This window comes from Oryctolagus cuniculus, chromosome 1 (assembly GCF_051225735.1).
Source record: "Oryctolagus cuniculus isolate XC-2025 breed Fujian yellow rabbit chromosome 1, ASM5122573v1, whole genome shotgun sequence".
NCBI classification, from domain to species: Eukaryota; Metazoa; Chordata; class Mammalia; order Lagomorpha; family Leporidae; genus Oryctolagus; species Oryctolagus cuniculus.
In genome coordinates, this window is record NC_142867.1 from 92,184,341 (window position 1) to 92,205,917 (window position 21,577).

General features: G+C 40.8%; 1 pseudogene; it reads right to left on the reverse strand.

The window, feature by feature from the left end:
- Window positions 1-214: 214 nt before the first annotated feature.
- On the reverse strand, window positions 215-20,957 carry LOC103350694 (protein kintoun pseudogene; annotated as a pseudogene).
- Window positions 20,958-21,577: the final 620 nt, after the last annotated feature.

The window sequence follows — 21,577 nt, forward strand, 5'->3', positions numbered from 1 at the left end:
ACTGGGAACGATATATATAATAGAAAGTTGTACTTAAAACTTTGAACTTCCTTAGCAAATTACATTTTTTATGCTACAAATCAGAGAAAAATCATACTTTCATTTATTGCTAATGAGATATAAATTGATCAAGGGAACTCTAGATTGCATTTTTGTGATGCTGATCAAAAACACTTCAATATGTGCTTACTCCAGCAATTGCATTTCTGGGAACTCATCCTAAAACAGCCAAAATGAATCCATTCAAAGATCCACCTAAAAGGAATTTCACCATACAAGTTTTATCATATTAAAAAAAATTGAAAACTACTTGAAAGCCAAAATTAGAGCATTTGACCAAATTGTTTTATAATTTACAGTGAAATAATGTACTTAAAATAATGTTATAGATAATAAGGAAAAATGTTGGCTACATTGTTGAGTGATTTTTTTCTTAACAAGAAAACAATATGGGCAATATAACGTTATTTGTGTTTAAAACCAATTTTAAGTATGTGTTAGGAGAAATTGGCAAGACCACCCCTCATTGTTCCCATCAGCTGGAGGCCAGAAATCAAAAGAATTTAATCATAGTTGGCATCATTCCTCCCAGCACTAGAAAGTACAGCCATTGACAACCAGCATGGTTGTTCTGTGATTTGGCCAAGTTTCCGGACTGGTGAGGAAGAGCCAAACGTTTCTCAGCATAGTAATAGGGTGGTCTGTTGTTCACAAAGGACGAAACACAAAAACCCAGGCTTACAGGGGAAAATGGCCTTTCCTCATTACCAGAGCAGCCTGCATTCGCTCAGAGGAAAATGAATGCCTGCCTTTGTGCGAAGGATGTGCTTCCCAGGTGATTCAGTTAAGGGAACTCGCCCTCAACGATGAGGAGACTGAAGGGCATTAGGAGATCGGCATTCACTCTTCGTGGAAGAGAGGCTCATTGCCCCCTAGTGCCTGCTACTGTCTAACGCAGGAGTCAACAAACACTACCGACTTTTATGTAGTCCAAATATGTAAAGTGATTTTCACATTTTTAAGCGGTTTGAAATTTGTTTTTAAATAATGTTCTGTGACAACTGAAAATTGTATTTTCAGTATCCATTAAATATAACTGTATTGGAACCCAGACACACTCATTTTTTTATGTGTGGTCTATGGTTGGGTCATAGATTGAATGTCCCCACCAAACTTATGTTAAAGCTGACTCCCCACTGTGAGGTGAAAGAGGTGGGCCCTGTAACAGATAATTAGGTTATGAGGGCAGAGCCCTCCTGAATGTATTAATCCATTGCCGATGAGTGGGTTATCTCAAGAATGAGGCTGTTATAGAAGCCAGTCTAGCATTGTGTCTGGTATGTGCCCTACACCATGTGATACCCTGCACCGCCTCAGGACTCTGAAGACTTCCCATCAGCAAAGAGGCTCACACCAGAGGCAGCCCCTTGACCGTGGACTTCCAGTGTCCAAACTCTAAGAAATCCATTTCTTTTCCTTATCAATTACTCCATTTCAGATATTCAATTATAGCAACTGACAACTAACACAGGTTACTCTCTGCCATAATAAGTGCTCAGCCCCCTAAACTTAAAATATTTACTACCTGGCCTTTTTCAAAAAAAGTTTGCCAAATCTGGGTCTTATGGAGAAAACTCAGTGTGCTTCTCACAAAGCTCAGGTGGCGCCCAGGTTTGCAGCACCTCCAGGGAGAACTGGGATTTCCTAATGTCACAGAATGCAGCTGCTCGAAGCACCCACTCCTTTCCTTGAAGGGTGCAATTAAGACTGAGCATTGATCACAATAAAAATACCCCCTCCCCCCAGATTGGCAAAAATCTTTCCTACCAAAGTAAAAATGGAAAGGAACCAATTTACATAAAAAAATGCACACAAGCCTCCTCCATTTCCAGGGTCAGCTTCCTCCAATGTACTCTGGTATATATATATATATATTTTTTTTTGGACAGGCAGAGTGGACAGTGAGAGAGAGAGACAGAGAGAAAGGTCTTCCTTTGCCGTTGGTTCACCCTCCAGTGGCCGCCATGGCTGGTGCTCTGCGGCCGGCGCACCGCACTGATCCGATGGCAGGAGCCAGGTGCTTCTCCTGGTCTCCCATGGGGTGCAGGGCCCAAGCACTTGGGCCATCCTCCACTGCACTCCCAGGCCACAGCAGAGAGCTGGCCTGGAAGAGGGGCAACCGGGACAGAATTCGTTGCCCCGACCGGGACTAGAACCCGGAGTGCTGGCACCTCAGGTGGAGGATTAGCCAAGTTGTCTTGAGTTTTCTGTTGTCTGCTGAGGAGGCCCTCCTGAGGAACACTTCCTCCCAGCTCTGCCTGAAGCCCTGCTCACTGCAACCGTTAGACTCTAAGCCACCCCCTCTCCAAAAGTGCTGCAAAGAGGTCAGTGCCCAACAAGACACAAGTCAAGTATTTCCTCACCCAGCTCTTCTTCTCCTTCCATGAAACTTCACTCCCTGCAAATAAAAAATAATTCTGCTCTAGGGTTGTTTCCTGCTTCCTTCTCCCTTCCCAAGAACTCTTCCCAACATCTGCTAAATGCAATCTTCACCTAAGATTCTAACAGGACAATTGATTATGGCCCTGTCATCTCCAATTGTGTGTGGCTGTGGGGCTCCAAATCTCCTATCAAATCACAAGCACTTTGCCATGAACAGAAATCATGCCCATTCACCCAGCCACCAAATCCCTATGTTGAATCCCTAAAGGCCAATGTGATAGTACTAGGAGGTGGGGCCTGTGGAAGAAGTAGGTTTAGGTGAGGTCATGAGGGGGAAGGCCCCATGATGGGATGAGTGCCCCTACAAGAAGAGGGAAAAAGAAATGTCTGTTATCCCAGTCACTCAGTCTCTTGTGTTTTATTGAGCATTCCAAGCTGACAAAGACAGAATCTAGTACTGAGAAGAAATACTAAAAAATGTGAAAGCAGGTTTGACACTAGGGAATGGATTGGGGCTGATGAGTTTTGAGGTGCATGCCAAAGCTGCTGTGAAGAGAATATCACAGGTGATTCTGATGAGGACTCCAGAAGAAAGGGAAAACAACTGGGAGAGATTCCATCTTCTTAGAGAATGTATAAATGATCACCAACACAATGTTTGTAGAACCGGGTAGGATAAAGGGCATCCTGGGAGGCCTCAGATAGAAGGGAGGAACATGTTACTGGACAGTGGAAGAGATGATCCTTGGTGCAAAGTGACCAGGACCTGGCTGAATTGTTTTTATGTTCTGGAGTTTTGTGGATGGTAGAACTTGTGAGAAATGAAACTAGATATTGAGCTAGACATTTCTAAGCAACATGTTGAAGGGATGGCTTGATTCCTCCTGATGGCTTATTATAAAATCTGATAAGAGGGAAATGAATTGAAGAAGAAATTGTTAAGCAAACAAGGAACCAGAATTCAAAGATTTGGGAAAGTCTCTCCCTATCCATAATAAAAAGAATACAAAGAATGCAGCTAACAACAATCTGATAAGGATACTAAGTGGGAGTATGAACCACAAACCTAACCAATCACCTACGTGGAAACACTGCCAGTTTAAACTAAAGGGGTCAATGACGGGATGAAATGAAGGATATCTTAGAGCCCATAGTACTGGATCAAAGGTGTATGGATGCAAAAATGCACTATTCTCTCAGACAAGGGAGAAATGACCTGAAGGCGATTTTGAGATCATTAGGGCTCCCTCCTTGGTTTCAAAGAGCACAGCTCTTGCCACAGTTTCAACAGATAAGATGGCAAGCACCCAGAACTGTGAAGTCAGGGTGCCCTGGAGCATTGATTGTTCTAGCTATGCCAAGCAGAGTATGAGGAAGCCACCAGCACCCAGTGAAGCCATGGATGCATGACTGCTTGCCCAGTGGGTACAGAAAGCAAAGCACAGAAATAAACAACACTGTACGGGAGCCTTAAAATCTAATAGTGGGGCTGTCATTACAGCACATCAAATTAAGCCATCACCTACAACACTGGAATCCTATATCAGAGTGCTGATTTGAATCCCAGCTGCTCTGCTTCTAATCCAGCTCCCTGCTAATTTGCTTGGGAAGGCAGCTGCAGATGACCAAACTGCTTGGGTCCTTGTCACCCACATTGGAGACCCAAATGGTATTCTGGGCTCACGTCTTTGACTTGGTCCAGACCAACCCAGGACATTGCAACCATTTGGAGAGTAAACCAACAGATGGAAGATGTTTCTCTTTTTCTTTCTCACTCTCGATCTCACTCCCTCTAACTGCCTTTCAAATAAATCATTTCAAAAAAGACCTAGCTGTATCTGTATTGCTAGGTTTTGGACTTGCTTAGGATCCATCACCACCTTCTTCCTTCAAATTTCTTCCTTTTGGAGGGGAACATCCATCCTATGCCTGCCCCACAACTGCATTTTGCAAGGAGATTTCTAATTTTACAGGTTCACTACAAGAGAGGATTTTTCGGAGGCAGAGCCAAGATGGCGGAATAGTGAGGGCGCGCACCGATAGTCCGGGAAAATTTAGTTTAATAAAAGGGGAGTTACGGTAGCCTCAGAAAAAAGAACCAGGAAAATATTGCAGACAAAACTCTTCTGGATCCAGTGGGCGTGAATCGGAGGACCTACTGGGAGAACAAGGTCGCCCACCGCGCGCGAAAGCCGAGCCGCAGGACCGAGCCACGGGACTGAGCCGCGGAAGCCGAGCCGCGGGACTGAGCTGCGCAAGCTGCAGGGTCTGCGCGCAAGTGCTCGAAGGGGAGTGCAACAGCGGAGAGACTTGGGACGTCCAGGGCTCCGAGTCCACACATCGGCGCTGGAAGGGGAGCAGACCTGCGTGGAGAGCGTGGGAGCCCACAGTTCGGGACATCAGCGGCAGACTCAACACACCAGCGCTGGAACGCGAGGTGAGCCGAACCTCAATAACCCGAGACACCGGCAGGCAAGCGGAGAGAGGAGACTAGAGGGAACGACCCCCGGGGCGGGGGGGACTTCACCAAGCTAACTGGAAGAGAGAGAGAGGGAAAAAAAAAAAAGGTGACTGGTACGGACACGGGTTTCTCTCTCTCCGCTCACCTCTCAAGGGCGAGCAAGACAAAGAGCAGGTGCCATCTTGGACATATGTCATAAGCAGAGCGACCTCAGGTCTGCACCGGCCCTGAGCCTAGCAGTAAAACCTGACTCTGGGTGGGGCGAATTAACAGGAGATTAGGACTTAGTAAATTTATGGTGCTACTGAACTGAGACTGTGAAAAAAGAGACGGTGGGGGAGAGAACTCACGGAATTCACGTGAGCACTCTCCAGAGACGCTACAATTCCGTAACTTTGGCAACCCAGTGGGAGACTGAAGGAGAATTTGAGCCCACTCTAAGGGCCGAACAGATTCCCTGTGTGGTCCTTGGGAAAGAGCTTCTGATCTCTGGCTCCTGTGGGTATATTATTTGCCTGCTAACTACCTCCAACTTTGTTCAGCTGTGCAGAATAACTTCCCTTTTGAATCAAAAAAAAAAGAGAGAGAGAGAGAGAGAGAGAGAGAGAGGTTTACCACGCCTAACCTGGGAGTGTCACCTTTGGCACACCAAACAGAGCTCTCAGGCCACACCCATCTCAAGCCCTAAGGCTCCATCAAAAACAGATAGTCCACTTAATCTAGAGTCATAGTATAACAAGAAAAAGCACCACAGTGAAGAAACCAAATATCTCCAATATGACAAATAACAAACGCAAAAACCAAGGTAATAAAAACAAGGAAGTCACCATGAAGCCCTCAAATGAAAAAGACACCCCAATTCAAGATTATGAGGATGATGACATAGAAGAAATGCAAGAAGCAGATCTCAAAAAATTGATAAGAACATTAAGAAGTTCTCAAAAACAAATTCTTGAACTACAGAAATCCTTAATGGACAAGATAGAAAATCTCTCTCGTGAAAATGAAATATTAAGGAGGAATCAAAATGAAACGAAACAACTAGTACAACAGGAAACTGGGATAGTGACTGAAGTGAAGAATTCAATAGATCAAATGAAAAACACAATAGAGAGCCTTACAAACAGAATGGGTGAAGCAGAAGAGAGAATATCGGACTTAGAAGACAGAGAACAGGAAAGGATACAGTCAGACCAAAGAAAAGACGAGGAAATTAGAAATCTAAAACATATTGTCGGGAATCTTCAGGATACTATTAAAAAACCCAACATTCGGGTTCTAGGAGTTCCTGAAGGCATGGAGAGGGAGAAAGGATTAGAAGGCCTTTTTAGTGAGATATTAGCAGAAAATTTCCCAGGTTTGGAGAAGGACAGAGAAATCCTAGTACATGAAGCTCACAGAACCCCTAATAAACACGACCAAAAGAGACCCTCACCACGGCACGTTGTAATTAAACTCTCCACAGTGAAACATAAAGAAAAGATCCTAAAATGTTCAAGAGAGAAACGTCAGATTACTCTCAGAGGATCTCCAATCAGACTCACAGCTGACTTCTCATCAGAAACTCTACAAGCTAGGAGGGAATGGCGAGATATAGCCCAGGTACTAAGAGAGAACAACTGCCAGCCCAGAATATTATATCCTGCAAAGCTATCATTTGTGAATGAAGGTGAAATAAAGACTTTTCATAACAAACAGAAATTGAAAGAATTTGTTGCCACTCGTCCAGCCCTGCAAAAGATGCTTAAAGATGTGTTACACACAGAAACAAAGAAACACGGTCATCAATATGAAAGAAGGTAAAGGAAGGAAACCAAGGAAGGAAAGCTCACAGCAAAAGATCACAGGGAATTCAAAGCATATATTAGAACTTATCTTTGGCAAATGGCAGGGCAAAGTTACCACTTATCATTAGTCACATTGAACGTGAATGGCCTGAACTGTCCAGTTAAAAGACACCGTTTGGCTGATTGGGTTAAAAAACAAAACCCATCTATTTGCTGCTTACAAGAAACACATCTTTCCAACAAAGATGCATACAGACTGAAAGTGAAAGGCTGGAAAAAGATATACCATGCCAACAGAAATGAAAAAAGAGCAGGCGTAGCCATCTTAATATCAGACACCATAAACTTTACCACAAAAACCGTTAGAGAGACAAAGAGGGACACTACATAATGATTAAGGGATCAATTCAACAGGAAGATATAACAATTATCAATGTATATGCACCTAACTACAGGGCACCGGTTTATCTAAAAGATTTGTTAACGGACTTAAAGGGAGACTTAGACCCCAATACAATAGTACTGGGGGACTTCAATACTCCACTCTCAGAAATAGACAGATCAATAGGACAGAAGATCAACAAGGATACAGTAGATTTAAACGACACTATAGCCCAAATGGATCTAACAGATATATACAGAACTTTCAATCCTACAGCTAAAGATTATACATTCTTCTCAGCAGTACATGGAACCTTCTCTAGGATTGACCACATACTAGGCCATAAAGCAAGTCTCAGCAAATTCAAAAGAATTAGAATCATACCATGCAGCTTCTCAGACCATAAAGGAATGAAGTTGGAAATGAACAACTCAGGAATCCCTAGAGCATACGCAAACACATGGAGATTGAACAACATGCTCCTGAATGAACAATGGGTCATAGAAGAAATCAAAAGAGAAATCAAAAACTTTCTGGAAGTAAATGAGGATAACAGCACAACATACCAAAACTTATGGGATGCAGCAAAAGCAGTGTTAAGAGGAAAGTTTATATCAATAGGTGCCTACATCAAGAAATTGGAAAGGCACCAAATAGATGAGCTTTCTATTCACCTCAAGGATCTAGAAAACCTACAGCAAACCAGACCCAAATCTAGTAGGAGAAGAGAAATAATTAAAATCAGAGAAGAAATCAACAGGATTGAATCAAGAAAAACATTACAAAAAATCAGCCAAACGAGGAGCTGGTTTTTTGAAAAAATAAACAAAATTGACACCCCATTGGCCCAACTAACTAAAAAAAGAAGAGAAAAGACCCAAATCAATAAAATCAGAGATGAAAAAGGAAATGTAACAACAGACACCACAGAAATAAAAAGAATCATCAGAAATTACTACAAGGACTTGTATGCCAGCAAACAGGGAAACCTATCAGAAATGGATAGATTCCTGGACACATGCAACCTACCTAAATTGAACCAGGAAGACATCGAAAACCTAAACAGACCCATAACTGAGACAGAAATTGAAACAGTAATAAAGGCCCTCCCAACAAAGAAAAGCCCAGGACCAGATGGATTCACTGCTGAATTCTACCAGACATTTAAAGAAGAACTAACTCCAATTCTTCTCAAACTATTCAGAACAATTGAAGAAGAGGGAATCCTCCCAAATTCTTTCTATGAAGCCAGCATCACCTTAATTCCTAAGCCGGGAAAAGATGCAGCACTGAAAGAGAATTACAGACCAATATCCCTGATGAACATAGATGCAAAAATCCTCAATAAAATTCTCGCCAATAGAATGCAACAACACATCAGAAAGATCATCCACCCAGACCAAGTGGGATTTATCCCTGGTATGCAGGGATGGTTTAATGTGCGCAAGACAATCAATGTGATACACCACATTAACAGACTGCAGAAGGAAAACCATATGATTCTCTCAATAGATGCCGAGAAAGCATTTGATAAAATACAACACCCATTCATGATGAAAACTCTAAGCAAACTGGGTTTGGAAGGAACATTCCTCAATACAATCAAAGCAATCTCTGAAAAACCCACAGCCAACATCCTATTGAATGGGGAAAAGTTGGAAGCATTTCCACTGAGATCTGGGACCAGACAGGGATGCCCACTCTCACCACTGCTATTCAATATAGTTCTGGAGGTTCTAGCCAGAGCTATTAGGCAAGAAAAAGAAATTAAAGGGATACAAATTGGGAAGGAAGAACTCAAACTATCCCTCTTTGCAGATGACATGATTCTTTATTTAGGGGACCCAAAGAACTCTACCAAGAGACTATTGGAACTCATAGAAGAGTTTGGCAAAGTAGCAGGGTATAAAATCAATGCACAAAAATCAACAGCCTTTGTATACACAGACAATGCCATGGCTGAGGAAGAAATTCTAAGATCAATCCCATTCACAATAGCTACAAAAGCAATCAAATACCTTGGAATAAACTTAACCAAGGACGTTAAAGATCTCTACGATGAAAATTACAAAACCTTAAAGAAAGAAATAGAAGAGGATACCAAGAAATGGAAAAATCTTCCATGCTCATGGATTGGAAGAATCAATATCATCAAAATGTCCATTCTCCCAAAAGCAATTTATAGATTCAATGCAATACCAATCAAGATACCGAAGACCTTCTTCTCAGATCTGGAAAAATTGGTGCTGAAATTTATATGGAGGCACAAGAGACCTCGAATAGCTAAAGCAATCTTGTACAACAAAAACGAAGCTGGGGGCATCACAATACCAGATTTCAGGACATACTACAGGGCAGTTGTAATCAAAACAGCATGGTACTGGTACAGAAACAGAAGGATAGACCAATGGAACATAATTGAAACACCAGAAATCAACCCAAACATCTACAGCCAACTTATATTTGATCAAGGATCTAAAACTAATTCCTTGAGCAAGGACAGTCTATTCAATAAATGGTGCTGGGAAAATTGGATTTCCACGTGCAGAATCATGAAGCAAGACCCCTACCTTACACCTTACACAAAAATCCACTCAACATGGATTAAAGACCTAAATCTACGACCTGACACCATCAAGTTACTAGAGAACATTGGAGAAACCCTTCAAGATATTGGCACAGGCAAAGAGTTTCTGGAAAAGACCCGGGAGGCACAGGCAGTCAAAGCCAAAATTAACTATTGGGATTGCATCAAATTGAGAAGTTTCTGTACTGCAAAAGAAACAGTCAGGAGAGTGAAGAGACAACCGTCAGAATGGGAAAAAATATTTGCAAACTATGCAACAGATAAAGGGTTAATAACCAGAATCTACAAAGAGATCAAGAAACTCCACAAAAACAAAACCAACAACCCAATTAAGAGATGGGCCAAGGACCTCAATAGACATTTTTCAAAAGAGGAAATCCAAATGGCCAACAGGCACATGAAAAAATGTTCAAGGTCATTAGCAAATAGAGAAATGCAAATCAAAACCACAATGAGGTTCCACCTCACCCCGGTTAGAATGGCTCACATTCAGAAATCTACCAACAACAGATGCTGGCGAGGATGTGGGGAAAAAGGGACACTAACCCACTGTTGGTGGGAATGCAAACTGGTCAAGCCACTATGGAAGTCAGTCTGGAGATTCCTCAGAAACCTGAAGATAACCCTACCGTTCGACCCAGCCATCCCACTCCTTGGAATTTACCCAAAGGAATTTACATTAGCAAACAAAAAAGCGGTCTGCAGCCTAATGTTTATTGCAGCACAATTCACAATAGCTAAGACCTGGAACCAACCTAAATGCCCATCAACGGTAGACTGGATAAAGAAATTATGGGATATGTACTCTTTAGAATACTATACTGCAGTAAGAAACAACAAAATCCAGTCATTTGCAACAAAATGGAGGAATCTGGAACACATCATGCTGAGTGAAATAAGCCAGTCCCAAAGGGACAAATACCATATGTTCTCCCTGATCGGTGACAACTGACTGAACACCAAAAAGGAAACTTGTTGAAGTGAAAGGGACACTATGGGAAACGGTGACTTGATCAGCATAGCCCTGACTGTTAATGAACAACTTAATACATTATCCCTCTTAGTAGTTTTTTTGTCTGTTCTACTTAATATGACTGATTTAATTCTGTAATTAATACACAGTTATTCTTAAGTGTTGAAATTTAACTGAAATGTGATCCCTGTTAAACATAAGAGTAGGAATAAGAGAGGGAAGAGATATATAATTTGGGACATGCTCAAGCTGACTTGCCCCAAATGGTAGAGTTAGAAACATACCAGGGGACTCCAATTTAATCCCATCAAGGTGGCATGTACCAATGCCATCTCACTAGTCCAAGTGATCAATTTCAGTTCGCAATTGATCATAATGAAAGGACTAAGAGTCAAAGGGAGCACATAAGCAAGTCTAGTACCTGCTAACACTAACCGATAGAATAAATAAAGGGGAGAGTGATCCAACATGGGAAGTGAGATACTCAGCAGACTCATAGAATGGCAGATGCCCTAAATAGCACTCTGGCCTCAGAATCAGCCCTAAAGGCATTCAGATCTGGCTGAAAAGCCCATGAGAGTATTTCAGGCATGGAAAGCCAAGACACTCTGGCAAAAGATCTCTGCGAGTGAGATCCCAGTGGAAAGAACAGGTCATCAAAGAAGGAGGTACCTTTCTCTGAAGGGAGGAGAGAACCTCCACTTTGACTATGACCTTGTCTAAACAAGATAAGAGTCGGAGAACTCAAGGGGCTTCCATAGCCTTGGAAACTCATGACTGGAGCATAGGGAGATTACTGATGCCATAGACAGGAGTGTCAATTGGTAAAGTCAACAACAGGAGTCACTGTGCACTTACTCCTCATGTAGGATCTCTGTCCTTAATGTGCTGTGCATTGAGATTTAATGCTATAACGAGTACTCAAATAATATATTTCACTTTGTGTTTCTATGGGGGTGCAAACTGTTGAAATCTTTACTTAATGCATACTAAACTGATCCTCTGTAAAAAAAAAAAAAAAAGAAAAGAAAAGAAAAGAAAAGAAAAGAAAAGAAAAGAAACTATCAACTCCCAACTTGACTCTCACTGGGATTAAACATGACAATAGGTCTGATCTGATTTCATCATCATTAAAAAAATCATCTATTATTTTTCACTTTATGTTTCTGTGTGGGAGCAAACTGTTGAAATCCTTACTTAATGTATACTAAGCTGATCTTCTGTATATTAAGATAATCGAAAATGAATCTTGATGTGAATGGAAGGGGAGAGGGAGTGGGAAAGGGGAGGGTTGTGGGTGGGAGGGACGGTATGGGGGGAAGCCATAGTAATCCATTATTCGTACTTTGGAAACGTATATTCATTAAATAAAAGTTAAAAAAAAAAAACAAGAGAGGATTTTTCCTTTGGCATGAATCATACCTCAAATTTCACTCATATTTAATTTAGATGAGACTTGGTTCTTTAGACTTCAGAGCTGACACTGCAACAAGAACATTTGCATGAAAAGAATGTATTTTAGACGTGAGAAGTACATGAATTTTGTAGCACTCCAGGTAGAATGTTACAGACTGAATGTGTGCTTCCAAAATTCCCGTGTGGAAGTCTTCACCCCAATGTGATACTATTAGGTGGGGTATCTGGGAGGTAATTCATTTTAGATAAATGGGTGTGCTAGAATTAGTGTTCTTATAAGAGAAAGAGACATCAAAGCTTTCTCTCTCTATCATGTGAGGGCATCGCAAGAGGACAGACAGCTATAGACCAGGAAAGAGGCTTCTCACCAAGAACCAAATCTGCTAGCACTTTCATCTTGTACTTTTTCAAGCCTCCAGAACTGTCAGAAATAAATTCTCATGGTTTCATACCAGACTATAATATTTGGTTACAGGTCAAGCTAACACAAAGTGCAAATAGTGTGAAGTATAATCTCAAACTGATTTAACCAGTTAGTTTGTGGATGATCTACCAGTACTAGAAGCCCAATGGTATGGTGCTCTGAGTGTGGGTCACTGAGACAGTGCAACTTTGTTATCAAGGACTGAGTTTCTGGTTTCTCTCCACCCAGCTTTCCTCAGTATCAGCTCCAACCTATAAGTGATCTCATGATTTCAAGTTATCTTTGGCCATGAGAATTCCACACTCACTTGTTCATATTGAGCAGGAAACAGAAAGAAAAACCCCACCCACACTTGTGGAATATATGTCCTTTCTTACAATCTGTTTAAAATGTCATGTTTCAACTTCTGATTCAATAGCAGTCTTCAAAGATAGTTCATTACATTAAATAGCTTAGACCAATCAGAATCCATCTCCCCTACAGTAGGGGTAGCTTTCCCTGAACTAGAAGAGTAGGTGGTTTCTCGCCCCAACGTTCCATTAGGAAAAGAGGAGAAGGGGAATAAATACCGGGTAGGCAACAACATTATTTACTGTACAGTGGATATCTAACACCCCCTAGGCTCTAGTTTTATCTATGAGCTCATGTTCTAGGATTCACTAAGATCCCCATTTTGCAGAAAGCACTGGACACCCTGTGAAAACAAGAACTGCATACAAATGTTTACATTTATTAATGCTTCGATAAGAGACATCAAATTTCCTGTCATATCTCATAGTATAACTTACACTTGTAAAAATAACTTCAAGTTACAAAATATATTTCCAAAGCTCAAAACATTGTCACAGTTTCAAGCTGAAAGCTAAAAGGAGCTTAGAGCTTTTAAAGTAAATTGTTGGCTATTTTTACCACTTTGATCATAATTTTCCAGGTAACTTTCTCCAGGTTATCAGAAAGTCAGTGCGTGAACTTTCATTTTCTGTCTACTTCAGGGCAGTCTAACCTTGCTTCTTTCCAACTATAGAGAACAGTAAAGTGTAACCATTATTAATGGGCTCTTGAAATCCCAATCTTAACCCAGAATACAGGGAATATGATTTATGCATCCTCCCATAATCACTGATGACCTCAATCAGGATTTGAACTCCATAAAAGATTTTGTCTCTAGGAGATAACACACCTCCACAATATAAGTCAAAAGATTAAAAGTAACCCAGGAAAACTGGGTTAAAATATAACGGCACTCATTTAGCACTGACCCCTTCAACTGAGCTCATGAGGTACCTGCTCGTAGAAATTATAAGTACTTTGATGATTTTCATTTTTTCCTCACCTTTATGTTTATACAAGTTCCTCTGAATATGAGTTGGTACACCTTTCTCTTCATTCATTATCATATTTAAATTTAATTGAAAAAGTAATATCCTTACAATTTATAAATGGTCTTTTGACAGTACTTCACTATAGTAAAGCAATTTCCTGGCTTTCATTAATGACCAGACTGATATCTTTTTAAAACTGAACAATGGATCTATTAAAATTATTATTCACCATCTGGGTCTCCTTGAAAGCTGGTTTGAGGCCAAGCTGTTATATCTGGAGAAAAAAAAGAAAATGGACCAAGATGAAAGAACCCAATAGGCCTATAACATATACATATAAAAATTTTTCTCAGGGCATGCACTTGATTAGCCTCTAGCTGTCAAAAATGTATGAAATAGAGATAAATACTTAGCAATTACAGAGCTAAGTCTTAACCATAGAGCAACATGGAGTATCAGCAAAGTATAAAAGCCAACTACTTCTGACACATCTGTTGAGAGGAAATCTTCGGCCACTGAACAAGGATTTTGAATAAAAGCAGACATTGAGTGGCTGTGTGACTCCATATGGTTGTTTACTCAGAACATGCCACCTGCCCTTGAATTCCAGTTCTGAAGCTCAATAGCTGTGCAACATTGAGAAAATCACTTGGCCTCTCTATTCATAACTTTCCTCATCCGGAAAAAAGGGATAAAAATAATGATAATGCTATCTTCATGGCTGTTTTTAAGTGTTAACAAGGTATTATATGTAAAGCTGGAGGTCATTTAACACATTGTAAACACTTCAAAGTGCCATCTGTTCTGATCAACTTAATGAAAGATGCCATATTATCTAGTATATAGTTTAAATGTTGTTTTCACAAATTATACACCTTCTACAAGAATACAGCCTTTTCTTATGTTATGATGGTAATAAACTACACTTGTTTTCTTTAAAAAGTATATTAGTTAAGCATCCAGTTAAATTACTTTCAAACTTTTTATTTTATAGAGACTATCTTAATTCAATACTTTCAACTTTTATTTAATAAATATAAATTTCAAAAGTACAACTTTTGAATTATAGCGACTTTTCCCCCCATAACCTCCCTCACACCCACAACCATCCCTTCTCCTACTCCCTCTCCCATCCCATTCACATCAAGATTCATTTTCAATTATCTTTATAGACAGAAGATCAAGTTAGTACATACTAAGTAAAGATTTCAACAGACTGCACCCACACAGACACACAAAGTATAGAGTGCTGTTTGGGTAGTAGTTTTACCATTAATTTGCATAGTACAACACATTAAGGACAGAGATCCTACATGGGGAGTAGTGACTCCTGTTGTTGATTTAACAATTGACACTCTTATTTATGATGTCAGTAATCACCCAAGGCTCTTGTCATGAGCTGCAAAGGCAATGGAAGCCTTTTGAGTTCACCAACTCCGATCTTATTTAGACAAGGCCATAGTCAAAGTGGAAGTTCTCTCCTCCCTTCAGAGAAAGGTACCTCCTTCTCTGATGGCCCGTTCTTTCCACTGGGATCTTACTCACAGAGATCTTTCATTTAAGTCATTTTTTTTACCACAGTGTCTTGGCTTTCCGTGCCTGCAAAACTCTCATGGGCTTTTTAGCCAGATCTGAATGCTTTAAGGGCTGATTCTGATTCAATAATTATTTAATGCAGTAATGTGTTGTATTAACAAAATTGGGAGTGTTCGTTCATTCTTTAATGTAACAAATATTTATTGAGCAACTGCCAAGTGTCAAGCAATGTTTTAGGTGCTAGGATATAACAAGGAACTAAAAAGTAAAAGAGAAATATTATTTTAGAGTTTACAATAAACCAAAAATGGAAACCATAGTAAATCATACAAGATAGGAAATGATAGATGTTATATATTATAATAAGTAGACAGGAAGATGTGGAGAGTCAGAGAGAGTGTTGGCATGTTACTTTTAAGTATAATGGTCAGGAGATATCTCACTAAAAAGTAACTTAAGCAAATACTTGAAAAAGGTAAGAGTAAAAGTCATGAGGATCCCTGCAGTGAATATGTTTCATGTAGATGGAACAGCTAATGCAGTCACATCAGTTTCAGGAACAGCAAAGATGTCAGTTTAGTAAGAGAATACTGGAGATAAGGTTAACATTGTATTAGAGGGCCTAGTAGGTCATAGTGAGAACCTGGCATTTTCCCTGGATAAGATAAGAAGCTATTGACCAGTTCTAAGAAAAGGAGTAGTATGATATGACTTATACCTTCAAAGCATTCTTCTGGTTGCCTCGTGATGAATAATCTTTAGGGAGGCAAATGTAGAAGCAGGGAAGTTGAGCTTTTGTTGTATTTGAGGCTATGGATCATGGTCGTTCACATCAGAATGTTAGCACTGGAGGTGGTGGAAAATGAGGGCCAAAGACATTTCCTGATGGCTTAAAGTTGAAGTCCAATGTAAAGAGCAGCATCAAGATGACTGCAAGGTCTTTATTCTGAGCAACTACACAGCTGAAATAATTGTCCATCGGCCGAGGTGAACAATGCCATATGTTGGGGCCAGTGCTATGGCATAGCCGGTAAAGCTGCTGCCTGCAGTGTCAGCATCCCATATGTGTGCCGGTTCACTTTCTGGCTGCTCCACTTCCAATCAAGCTCTCTGCTATGGCCTGGGAAAAAAATAGTAGAAGATGACCCAAGTCCTTGGGTCCCTGCACCCACTTGGGAGACCCAGAAGAAGCTCCTGGCTTCTGGCTCCTGGCTCCTGGCTTCAGATTGGCGCAGCTCTGGCTGTTGAGGCCAAATGGGGAGTGAACCAACAGATGGAAGACCTCTCTCTGTCTCTGCCTCTCCTTCTCTCTCCGTGTGTAACTCTGACTCTCAAATAAATACATAAATCTTAAAAAAAAAAAAAGAAGGCCATAGGTACAGCAGGTTTGGGGAAGCAGAGAAATAATGAGCTACTCATGTTTGGCAACACTAAATTTGAATTGAGGTTGTCAAGGAGACAGTTCAACATTTGATTCTGGTATGTTCGGGGGAAAAGTCTAGAATGAAGATATAAATTTGGTAGCCACCAGATGTGGTTTCCAAAAGCAGCCGGTGAATGTAGATAAAGAACAGGAGCGGGGACTAAGTCCCAGGGCACAACAGTGCTAATGGGTGAGCAAGAAGAGGAAGAAGTCACAGAGGAGACTGGGGAGCAGCAAGTGAGGTGGAAGAAATAAATGGAAATTTTAAACCTAAAATACACGTGAAGAAGTCCTACTGAAGAAGATACGAACCACTCTGTAAATTCTACTAATGGACAAAGATGAAGACCCAAGATAACCACTGGATTCAGCAACATGGAAACCATTTTTTACCACTACCAGAGCAGTTGTGGCTGTTTAGTGGGGCAAAATCCTGATATGAGTGAGTTTAGGAGGAAATCAGCTGAAAGGAAGGCAGTGATGATAGACAAATCCTTCCAGGAGCAAATCTTTAAAAACTTGGAATGTAGGTATGTCTATATTCATTTTATAGATTAGAAACTGACACTGAGAAAGAACTGTTAGCCTGAAATGGAAATACTAATGAAAGGAAGGACTCTGACCTAGTCACGTGTCTGATTTCAAAGATATGAGCCTTTAATTTAATCCAGGTTTTTGGCAAACGTATGTTGAGTGCCTACTACGTATATATACTGCGTGAAACATAGTTCCAATAAATGTTCACCTGCACTATTATCCAGGCGGCATTTCTCAGAATCATCCAAGGACAACCTGAATCAGAATTAATCCACAAGCACCTTAAAAATCCAGATTCCTGAACTTCATTGCAGATTTGCTGAATCAAAATCCCCAGATGTTCTAGCATTACAGATTATTCTTGTATACGCAAGTGTTTGAGTCACTCATCTAAGAAAATCTGTGTTTCCTCCCAAGAACACATTAAATATAGGAGTTTGGGGGCTGGTGCTATGGCAGAGCAAGTTAAATCCCTGGTCTGCAGCACCCACATGCAATATGGGTTCTGGTTCTAGTCCCAGGTGCTCCACTTCCAATCCAGCTCCCTGCTAATGCACCTGGGAAAGCAGAAGATGGCCCAAGTCCTTGAACCCCTGCACTCACATGGGAGACCTGGAAGAAGCTCTAGACTCCTGGCTTAAGATTGGCTCAGCTCCAGCCTTCGTGGCCATGTAGGAACTGAACCAGCACATGGAAGACCCCTCTATATATGAAATATATATATTTTAGTTTCTTCACATTCTTTCCCTTCTAGATCTCATTTGCATCAATAAAAATCTATTTGGTAACTTGCCAGCAATTTTTCAATGTTCTCTTTGATAACAATTTTCAGAACTAAATAAAGTTCCCTAAAATGATAAACTCTACTTTTTTTCCATATAAACTTCTGAAGATAAATCCCAGATTTGGGATTATCTTACATGTTACATTTCCCCCCTGCAAGTGGAGTTTTACTTAATAGCAACTTAATTAGAAAGAACCTGCTGTGTTTAAAAAGGGAAATGAACTTGAGTTTTCCACTCAGAAGGAAGGAGTAGAATTGCAAAGCATTTTTCTGTGAAGGGAGAGTCCATCTATTCAGCGAAAGTTTCAGGTCATTTTCCAGTTTTGCTGTGGATTTTGACAGTTCCACTGGAGTCTGAAAATCACCCCATTGTAGACACTTGATCTCTCTTTTCTAATAATTGAGGAACATTGGTTTGCTGCACCTAGTCAGAGAAGGCTTTATTTGGTACAAGTTCTTTGCTCGCTACCCAGAAACAGCTGCTCCATCTCCTGTGACACAGGATGTAATAAAACGGAGTAAATGGAGTAGAGTATTTTGATAGATTAATCACTGCGGGGTGCGCAGCATTCACAGCGCTCATGGTGAAAGTGAAGAGATTATAGCAGAATGACATCTGTTTTCTTCCATGTAAATTGCTAGACTTTGAATCTGCTGTTATTTAGCAGATGTGTAGATTTAATTATTAGGATTGCATAACCACTGGGGAAAGCATGGGATTTTATTGATAGCTTTCCACCTACTGTAATTGCAGAATAAGTAAACGGCTTTTGTCTCCTTTGTGGAAATAAAACTTAAAAAGTTAAACCCACAAAGGATGTGTTATTTCTTATTCCTGAGGTACGTACGAACTAGTGTTCATTCCTCTGTGTTAACAAAACTCCAACCAATGTGCCCAACAGTTTGACAATTGTTTTTTCCACAAGCTGCAGCTAAAGACTGATTTTCAGTAAAATGTTTCAGAATGCTTATTGATCCATCATTCAGAAAACTTAGAACTTTTCTAGATTCCTAAGATTTTCATAGAGTTATCTACAGCTTGGGTTAAAAGAAGCCTAGAGGATTATCTACTCCTACTCTTTCATTTTATACTTGAGGACACTAAGGAGGAAAGAAACCTGGTATCAACTGAGCAATTGCCAACTTGTTCCTCTATGAGCTCTTATTCCAGTGCTCACAGGAGAACTTGCTGAGAGGTAACAGACCGCATGCTGTTTTTCATTATTAGAAAATGCTCTTATTTTAATAAGTCAATCAAGACAGATTTTAATACTTCAGTAGTAACTTCCAAGAAATTTTTAAAAATCCAGTTTTTATTACTTAACCATATATGGTTTTGTGACAGATAAATGAGAATAGTAAAACTCAGTTTTTGTGGCAGATGGATGGGAATAGTAAAATATAACTGAGGCACAAAAACCTGAATTTCATTCAATGTATTTCTAATTGTTACATTGTTCATATTGATTAGTGAAGTTCTTTCCGCTCTAAAGGGCCAGCACTGTGGCACAGTGAGTTAATGCCGCTGCTTGCTAGGCGAATGCCCCACAGTGGAGTGCTGGTTCCAGTCCAGGCAGCCCTGCTGCCCACCCAGCTTCCCGCTAATGTGCCATGGAAGGCAGCAGAGGAACCCCCTGCAACCCACGTGGGAGGCCAGGATGGAGTTCTTAGCTCCTGGCTCTGGCCAGGTCCACCTGAGACCTGCTGTTGGGGCCGTTGTGCATAGAAGGTCTCTTTTTCTGTTGCTCATTCAAGTGAAGAAAAAAGCAGCTCTATTCTAAGCATGAAAAAATCCTTGTGAGACTTAAAAATAATTAGAGATTCTACCCCCCGCAAAGATACTAATATTTCTAGATAATTGCATTCTTGAGAACTACTACATGAGACAAGTTAGTGAGTATTTTGAAACTTTTTAAAAATAATGGAAAACTAACACAAAATTCAACACAGAGGTAAATATATATATATATATACACGTTGTATGAAAACTAAATGTTTAACTCTCCATTAGAAAAAATACACATCTAGGGGCCAGCGCTGTGTGCAGTGGGTTAAAGCCCCAGCCTAATGGGCCGGCATCCCATGTGGGTGCTCATTTGACTCCTGGCTGCTCCACTTCCAATCCAGCTCTCTGCTATTGGCTGGGAAAACAGTGGAAGATGGCCCAAGTCCTTGGGCCCCTGCACCGACATGGGAGACCCAGAAGAAGCTCTTGGCTCCTGGCTTCGGATCAGCCCAGCTCCAGCCATTGTAGGCATTTGGGGAGTGAACCAGCAGATGGAAGGCCTCTCTCTCTCTCTCTCCCTCTCTCCCTGGCTCTACCTCTCTCTGTAACTCTTTCAAATAAAAAAAAAAATCTTTAAAAAATACACATCTATCAGACAAATCATATAATTTTTCTCCATAATTAAGGAAACAAACTCAAGATGCAAAAAAAAAAATCCAATTTCCCCATCAGAGTTAAAATTTTAATTTTATATTTTGTTGAATATCTTTGGTTTTTAAATATGAACAAAAACTTTTAAAAGATCACCAGAATTCTTTAAGCATTCAAATCCCCAAATTATATATAATTCATCCAAGACATAGAGCAAGGAATTCTGAAAACTGAATGCACAGTGAGTCACATAATCTTTTCCACACACTACCATCCTGCAAATTAGTTTCTTTTACACTGTCAAAATCTGGAATATTGTGATCAGTAGCTGTGGTCAGTAGTGAAGACGCTTGAGCTCCACGGAATTCTTTCTCTTCATTTATTACCGATTCTGTCACAGCATCTTTTTCCTCAGCCGAGTAAGCAGCACTTACTTCTTTTAAAATTTCAGGTTCCATTTTTGACTCAGGTTGCTGAGATGTTCCCAAATAGCACGTGAGAAACATCGAGAGACTCTTGTTCAGTGGCCGCTGAACCACAACTATCTGTTTCTAAGTGCTTTCCAGGCTGTTGATGAGTCAGAATCTGTCGTACAAGGGATGAGATGGTCTATATTTTCCCTTTCAGTTAGATGACTTCCTTCACTGATGCTGTCTTCCTTTCCTTGCAGCTGATCAGAGTGACTACAATCTTTTTTTTTTTTTTTTTTTTTTTTTTTTTTTTTTTTTGGACAGGCAGAGTGGACAGTGAGAGAGAGAGACAGAGAGAAAGGTCTTCCTTTGCTGTTGGTTCACCCTCCAATGGCCGCCGCGGCTGGTGCACTGCAGCTGGTGCGCTGCAGCCAGTGCACTGCGCTGATCAGAAGGCAGGAGCCAGATGCTTCTCCTGGTCTCCCATGGGGTGCAGGGCCCAAGCACTTGGGCCATCCTCCACTGCACTCCCAGGCCACAGCAGAGGGCTGGCCTGGAAGAGGGGCAACCGGGACAGAATCCGGCGCCCCGACCGGAACTAGAACCCGGTGTGCCGGTGCCGCAAGGCGGAGGATTAGCCTATTGAGCCACGGCGCCAGCCCAAAGTAACTACACTCTTGCACCTTCCCATGAATTTGAGTCATTTATCATTAACC